General features: G+C 35.7%; 1 pseudogene; it reads left to right on the top strand.

Moving 5' to 3' along the window:
- The first annotated feature begins 6,250 nt into the window (after positions 1-6,250).
- On the top strand, positions 6,251-6,849 carry LOC123170619 (uncharacterized; annotated as a pseudogene).
- The last annotated feature ends 2,246 nt before the right edge of the window (positions 6,850-9,095 follow it).

Genomic DNA, 9,095 nt, shown 5'->3' with positions numbered 1-9,095 from the left:
AGAAGGTGGAAAAAATGTGCAAATGATGATACTTTTATCCTTTTTCATGTTGGTTGCCATTCTAAACTTTTACAAAACCTAACTGCATCTGTGAGAAGTTGGCAATAGAGAAATACATGCATTTTCTAAAATAACCGAGAAAACCATGCATTGTAACATAGGCTAAAGAGAGCACATGATTAGCACAACAAAGTTCTAAATATCCATATGTTTACTAAGTAAAAAAATCCCCGGAAAAAATTGAAGTAGAAATGTTGATTCTAAACATAAATTTGGATATCCATAAAGAAAAATTATTTAGTGGTAATCATAATTAACTCTATCTATATATCACTAGTCGTCAACCCGTGCACCTGCATGGGCTAGCAATTGTAGTATCAGATATAACATATTTTTGACAAATTATATATATCAAACAATCATTTGGATATAGGTTATTATTATTACACATGCACATTGGATCCCATGAAGTTACATTGCTTTGACTATTTTGTGATTGATTGTTTATGTCCAATTTTGTGACGACAGTATAAAAAATATCGCTGTGTGATGGAAAATCACGTCAAATTTATAGAAGATATGTGGAAATAAGAATGTGCTACTTTATGAAGGTTATATAAGGGTATATTTTTTTATATTGGTAGAAAACATGGTTACAAACACAAAAGTTATTGTGTGTATCATGCACTCGTGATCTATAAGTTTCTAAAAGGCATAAAGGTCGAGTGTTCTATTGTAGCCTTTCTTAGTTAACCTAAAAGAAGGAATACATGCTTCTTTTTGCCACGGAAGAATGGTAGAATTATAAATACTTTGTTTCTATACACAATAATGGACACATGCATGCATGACATTCCGTTAACATACATGATATCCTAGCAAATACTATAAGAACCATAGATTATTCACATTAGATGTTTTTATGTGTACCAACGAATTCTTAAACAATTTATGTTATGATTAGCAAGGATGGAAAATTTCATTTTTCTATCCATACTATATATATCTATATCTATATCTATACCTACTAATAAATCAAGGTATGTTTCTCTGATTTTTTCATCCGTTCACCAACGAAAAGATTTTTTTTCTATTCGAGGTGGTACTATTTTTTTGTCCGTTTGTCTATTAGAAAAGAAAAACGCCAGATCTCGTACATGGGCCGCCCACAGTATTGGCCCAGGAAATCCAGCCCAGTTATTTTCGTGTCCATGCAGGTGGAAAACCCCTATTTATCGCAGCTAGCGTTACATAGTCGTAAATTCGCACTGGGCGCCCAAGCTGGGCTGAAATATATTCTTTTTTGTTTTGTTTTGTGTTATGTCTCTGTTTTTCTTTTTCCGTTTCTTTGGTATTTTTCCCTTTCAAGTTTACTTTTTTCTCCTCTTTTCGTAAATTCAAAATTTTCAAAAAACTACATAATATCAGAAAAATTCGATTTTTTAAATGCTCAGAACTTTAAAATATGTTTCTATTTTTATTTTTCCATTTCTTTCACTTTTTCTTTGGTGTATTTTCCTTTCAAATTTATTTTTCTCCCTTTTTTGTAAATTCAAAATTTTCAAAAAACTTCATAAGATCATAAAAAATCGATTTTTAAAAAAATGTTAAGAACTTTAAATATATTCCGTTTTGAAAAAGTTTAGAATATAAATATTTTTTATCATTCCAAAATAGTCACAAATTCGCATAGGGCGCTCGAGCTCGGCTGAACTGTTTTCTTTTTTGTTTGTTCTGTGTTATGTTTCTATTTTTGTTTTTCCATTTGTTTCTATTTTCTTTCCTTCTCTTTTTTCTTTTTTCTTTCAAGTTTATTTTTCTATATCCCCTTTTTTCTTTTTTCTTTTTTCCTTTCAAGTTTATTTTTCTATATTTTCCTTTCAAGCATAAAACCAAAATTTTCAATAAAACTCATAATATCACACAAATCCGATTTTTTTTAAATGTTCGGGATTTTAATATATATTGCGTTTCAAAAAATGTTGAGAACATTAAATCTTTGTTCTCATTCCAAAATTTGTTCAGGTTTCTAAAAATGTTCCATTTTTTCTTAGTGTTTTCCAAAGTTGTTTGAGATTTTCCCAACAAAATTGGATTTATAAAATGTTCCAAATATGAAAAATATTTTTGTTTTAGTGAAATGTTCACAAATTCAAAATAATGTCCAAGTTTATAGAAACACATTTTCAAAAATTGTTCTGAATGTTCAAAATATGTTTCCTTTTTCAAACAAAATCACAAATTCAAAACGTGTTCATGTTATTATAGAAGGTTTATGTTTTCAAATAAATTTGTGAATTTTGAGGGTTTCCAATTTTGTTGTGTATTTCTGAAAATGTAAAGAATTTCAAAAAGTGTTTTTGATTTGCAAAATTATTCATGTTTCCAAGAATATTCAGCAATTTATATTTTTTAAACAGTTAAAAAAATTGTATCCAATCTCACATTGGAGTATGATCTTAAAGGTTTGAGCTGGCCATTGGTTGGTAGGACTCGTTTCTTCGAGTGGCTATGAGCACATAGTCGGGTCTTTCAGGGCATGATTTAGATCCTTCAACTCATTATTTTTTGGATTTTTCCGTGCTTTCCTAACATAGGTCGTCTTGGCGCCTACCAGTGTGTTGGTCCATACACGAACTGATGTGCATCTCACACGCTATTTTGCGCAACTAGCGTCATATAGTAGCCCCCACGTACTTGGCCCAAGAAAAACATTGCTCCGACGCATAGGCTGTATTGGGCCTCAACCACACTCCCCTACTGGGTTGTCTGAGGGAGCAAGTTTTTTCTTGATCCAATAAAAGAGAATATGTTTGTTTGGCTCGAATAAAATAGTTGTGGGCGCGTGAGCGCTAAAATAATCAAAGAGAATAAACCTTAATAGAGAAGGGACATTGATGTCTGGTTATGCGCTAAATATATATGCTAATGAAACAGGATTTATGCGCTACAATTAGTAATCCATCCGGTTACGCCATCGTAAGAGAGAGTGGTCGAAGCAACCGTGCTCTGAAGGTCGCCGCATAGCTACCAAACGTAGAGGCAGACACAACCCCGAGACAGAGACTGACCGAAAGGAAAAAAATGTACGAGTTGGATGGTTGCCGCTACGCCGACTAACCACACCACTATCAATATCTGGCGGGACAAACATGACCCGCTAGAAGACCACAACTCCTCTCTCTACCACACCGCTATGGAGATCATTTTTGGTGGAGACATCAATTATCTCTCCCATTGGTTCTTCAAAGAAACATCTCTCACGTTGCAACGCATGGGCATATGTGCTAGTACTAATAAAGCAAGGTGCCTTTCGCCTATATTTTCATCCGTTCATCGTCAAAAAAAAATCATTCTACCCAAGGTGGTACTAAGGTCTTATGCGTTTGTTTGCTAGAAAGAATTGTTGTACGTTTAAAATTGCAAAAAGTTGCCCATTTTTTAAAAATTTATTGTTTTTCAAAATTGTTTGGAATTTTGAAAAAGAAAATGACATTTCGAAAAATGCTCCAAATTTGAAAAATATTCAAGGTTTCGTGAAATTGCAAAATAAAAAATAATGTTCGTGTAGAAAAGATACACATTTTCTAAAAATCTTATGAATTCTCAACACATGTTCCCGTTTTAAATACATGTTCATGTTTTTATTTAAAAAATTGGTGTTTTCATAAAATGTTTTTGAATTTTAAAAGTGTAGTTAATTTTTAAAAACTGTCCAGCATTTAAAAAATTGTTCATGTTTCTTAGAATATTCAGAAACTTCATACCTTAAAATCCCCTCGATTGAAAGAATTGAAAGGAATAGTAGATTGAATAACTCATGCGCAAACTCTTAAATGCCATCGGTCAATGAATGGAAAAATAGCAGATTGATTCCTTCACACGCGGCGAAACCGATAAGCTAAATGTTTCTTTTTCGTGTGCCCACATATAATTCTCGCTGACTTTAAATGCATACTAATTTATCTCTCGTTGCAACGCACGGGCATATTTGCTAGTCTAATAACACATAGACAATCATGTGTTTATATGAGATCTTTGTGGCATATGACACCTCCAGATTCTTTTTAGTTGATCCACTAATTTGTACTGATATAAATATGTTTTATTGGCTAATTTTTGTCTTTGTTATAAGGATAAGAAAACACATGCATAGCCATGCTATATATGCAAATACGTATTGGCAATCAGTACCTCCAACGAATCAGAACCCAATGCTAGAGTATATGTAACATAGATTCCCTTTTTTTTAGGAGATGTTTTTCCCTTTTTTGCGTGAGTTTTTTTTCCTTTCTCAATTGGTAGAAGAATCTATTTATGGACTTTTTCTGCAGGGAATTTATGGACTTTAAATGGACGTCAAATGGATCTGTCTTTTTGAGTTTTTATTATGCAAGGAGGTTATCATTTTTTAAGGAACCGACGCTTGCTTTCCTTTTTTTTAACAACAACTGTACATGTCTGTAGCATAAGTACGTATGAGATTCGTTGGTAGATATACACATGTATGTGCTCCATGTAGGACAATTAGTGTGATAGTTATCTTTTTGGATTCGCAAAAAAAGATAGGTTTTTTTGTATAAATTTGTGTGATGGATTACAACTAAGTATGGATTACAACTAAGTATCCACGTACATGCATGATCCTGTCACCAACATATGTGTACGTGTACGTGTCAAATGTTTTTTTTGGATGGAACTATCTATATTGTAAGTTTCAGCAGCCAAGGACTCGATGAAGAGATGTTTTTCCCTTTTTTTGTGAATGATTTCCTCTTTGAATCGGGAAAAGATTTTATTGCCGGAATTTCAATGGTCATTAAATGGATCTTTTTCTTTTCTTTTCGTCGGTGGAATTTTTATAGAGGGAGGCTATCTTTTTTTTAAGAAACCGTGGATGCTTTCCTTTTAATTCACCAACGTCAGATGGAATCTTTCTTTCTTTTCATCCGTGGAGTAACATTTTTTTTGTTTCACCAATGTTAGACATGTTTAAAAAAAATGTTGAACGTGTCAGATGCAATCTGTTTTTTTTCCTTTCCATCCGTGGAGTTTTTAGAAAAACGTGGATGCTTTCCTTTTTTTTGTTTCACAAACAATATTGAACGTATCAGATGCTTTTTTTCTTATGGCACGACCGTCTATGTTACATAAGTTCTCCTTTCATCTTAGACGTAAATTCTATAATCCAACGGTGTAATTAATTATTATAATGTTGATTAATGAGAAGGCTTGAAAGGTGCTTCCAATTAGTAAATATAAGATATAAGATATAAAATATAAGATATCCGGCGTGTACGTGCGCATCATGTACCTATGATATAGGTTACCTCCTTATGATCGCTAGCTCTTTCCTTCCTACTACGTAGTAACGAGAATCGAAACCAAATCAACCCATATTGTGACGTGTTGGTATTGGTAATTTTTTTTGATTTTCTTAGGCGGTGGGCAGTAAACATGCTTATTTTTTGACAGTGCCTACGAATGATACGTTAGTTCGGCTGGCATAATTTAATCCCTAAAATAAGTTGTGATTTTTAACTGGGGGAATACAACTGTTGTAAAAGTCAACCCATCAGACAATAATCGCTTGGAAATACAAAAATTTAAAATATAAAATTTTGATATTTTAACAAAAATATTTATTGTGTGACCAAGTTAACTAAGTGCCTGCTCCCTGAGAATTATTTGTAACTACTCGAAAATTGCAAAGAAAAAATGAGCAATTATAGACTTGACGAGGGAAAATATAATCGTCCCCCAAAGCGAGGTAGAAGTAACAAATCAGTTATACAAAATGATGTTTAGAAAACACCAATGCAAATAAGACGTACCAAAATGAGCATCAACATATCTATGGGCATTCAGTGCACACTAATCATTTGGGATATCCTTGATCAAGCTACGTTGCATTAATGGATTCATATAAGTAAGATATGTGTTACTACAACAAGATCTATAGTGAGCATCTGCGTATTTGTGGAACACAGAGAGAGCATTAATATGTAGAGATCCAAATTGAGCATTCAGCATTTACTGGACACCGACAGTACACATATTCTGGACCAAAGCTGCATACTGCATTTATGATACCCCATTGCAGGCATTATAAAGAGTTCTCAGCCTCATGTTCATCACCTCCATCCATCCATCTCTGCAATACACATCCTTCTCTGTCTATTTTTCTCCACCTCCCTCTCAGCGCTTCAGTACTTCAAGGCTTGTAGCTAGCCCTGTAGTAATGGTAGCAATGCCAAGGACTGCCATCGTCCTCTCCACCATCATCTTCTTCCTTTTTTCCGCTCATGCTAGTGGCTCTGACACTGGCAAGCCCAAGGCGACCAAGCTCATGGTGGAAGCATGCAAGAAGGCCTCGATCAATAACCCCTACAACGAATCTGTCACGCAAGAATTCTGTTTGTCCACCCTTCAGTCGGACAATCGAAGTGCCGAGGCTAAGGACCTCCGTGACTTAGTGCTTGTCACTGTCGACATCTTTAAAGCCGTGTCACTGCCGCTAGTGGTAAGATCAAGCAAAAGCTGCAAGATGCCAAGAAGGGAACAGTGGCAATGCACGTTCTCAGTTATTGTGAGGTGGAGTATGAAGATGTGGTGAGACGCCTCAACGTGTGCCACGGCCTGATCAAGGACTACCAAGGTGACAAGAGTGGGCAGCAGTTCTTGCATCTGCCCGACTGTGTGGATATTAATTACAACCCTATCGTCATGTGTTGGTTAGAGCTTCCAGATATGCCTGGTGCGGAGGCGCTCATCAAAGAAAACGAGGAGTTGTACATGCTTCTCATCCTCAACAACGCCTTGCTAATATCATATGATGTCCGTGATTAATATTATTTGTTGTCGCATCAGTTATTTGAAATAACAATAATAAACCTTGTTGTGGCATAAATTCACTCGGATTTTGTGTTATTAACTTACTATATATGCACATGGATGGCTGTGAAGTGTGAACAACTTATTTATTGAACCGAGTATTCAAGAAGGGATACTTGTAAAAGACCAGCTGGATAATTGGAAATATGATTGTCGCTCCCTTGTCTTCTCTGCTTCAAGGGGATACAGCAATGCCACTGGTTCACTCCTTGTGAAATCTAACTTTAATTTGGGTTAGAAAACCTATTTTTAACAGAAGAAGAAGAAGCTCTTCTGATTGGTGATTCACCAAAACAGACTGAATAAAAGGGAAATGTTATTAAAGGAATGGGTCTTCTCCATGAGTAGTCATGTGTCAAGCGCGGATCAATACTACTAGTGGCAAGAGTCCATCTATTGTTCTTGTCTTTGCCGTGCCATGACAGCAACATATCCGCCGAAGTTTGTCTGTTCACCATAGAGACATGAAGTCTCACTTGACACTCATAAAGGGAACTGTTCAAGGCCTTGATGGTGCACAGACCTAAGAGAAACATGTACTTTGACCTGCAGGAGCGATCAGGTCGTTACATGCACGCATCCATGCATAGTCATGTCCATCGATGGTCGGTGCTGGCGCTGAAGCACCCTGTTGCAAGTATTCATACACGATAACAATAGTAGTTTCATGGTCGTACGTACAAGCAAGATCATGAACAACACAGAATATCTTTGATTCGATCACAAGATGAAAAACTCGTTAGTTTATCTATTGGCACAGACGCTCACCATGAAAAAAAAACAATATGTGGACATCCAAAGAGAAAAACGGTGGCAGGCAGGATGATTTTTTTTTTTTGAGATCATTCATTGCTCAAAACTGTTTGTGATTTGAAAATGCGGCTTGACATTAGTTGTAAGGAAATCTCTTTTTTAGTTGACTTGGACATTTGATCTAGGATGTTGATTTTTATTTTATCACATGGATAACACATAGGTTGCACGTTCTACAGATCATGTGCTTTCTTACATTTAGATTGTAACCAGAGACTAAATTATGTGCATCTTGAAGAACTCTTAAAATGAATACAAATATGAAATCTGTAGAACGAGGGAAGAGAACAGAAATGGAAATTAGACATATTAATGCAAGGTTATCTAAAACACGTATCAATATATCTATACATACACTGAACCCTTCTTTTTTCCGCAAGGGCATAAAATGAACAATGATCATTTAAACCATGATCAAGTTGAGTTGCATTAATGAAGCTACATTAGACATATTAATATTCCCCGCAATAAAAAGTAGACATATTAATACAAATGAAATGTTGCATTCACCAGCCTATAGAAGCTAGAAGTGTATTAATACGAGAAGATCTAAACTGAGCATTGACATATTTGTGAATAGAGAGGGCACTAAGACCAGTATATCCAACAGGAGGATCAACATATTTGTGTGGAGATAAAACACTAACAATTTGGATATCTATAGCCAAGATGCATATGGCATTGATGAACCACCAATACATATGTGCATACAAAGAACAATAATCATTTTTTATATCCATGATCAAGCTATGTTGCATTAATGACATGTGTTGTAGATTTACGAATACCAGTTGCAAGTGAATATGCACGATCAGATTAATTTCAGTTTAGTAGTCGTACCTGTATTTAAGCAAGATCATGGAAAACTCACAATGTCTTTCACTCGCAACATGAGAAACTTGTACGGTTATATATCGGCACACACGTACACCTGATAAAAATATGTGGATATCCAACGAGTAAAAGGGAGGATGTGGGAGGATGAAAAATCCTTTTGTATTATTTAAGAGATGAATTTACCGGTGGTCCCTAAATTTGGCTTGCGCGTTCATTTCATGCCTAAAGTTGGAAATCGATTTCTGGTACAGTCAGTTGGCTAATACGGTGCATTTCTCACATGTAACCACCAACTTTGCCTACATGGCACTGTATCTTTGTGGATCCCACTTATAAGTTATGCGACATCCACTCTCGCTGCAGGTGACGACGAACTCCACATCAAGTAAACCCACGCCTCCCGCCGTGGAGGAGGGGATTGCGAAGCCATGATCTCGAGCAATGACATGCCGGTCACTGGCCAATGACATGCCGGTCCTCAGACCGCTCACCATGACATCGATACGACCCCACCTTCAGCACTTCTTGCACCTCCATTGCCACAACACTTA

This window comes from Triticum aestivum, chromosome 7D, assembly GCF_018294505.1.
Source record: "Triticum aestivum cultivar Chinese Spring chromosome 7D, IWGSC CS RefSeq v2.1, whole genome shotgun sequence".
In the NCBI taxonomy this organism is placed as follows: domain Eukaryota; kingdom Viridiplantae; phylum Streptophyta; class Magnoliopsida; order Poales; family Poaceae; genus Triticum; species Triticum aestivum.
Note: the sequence above shows the minus strand (reverse complement) of the source record. Positions and strands in the feature narration are given on the sequence as shown.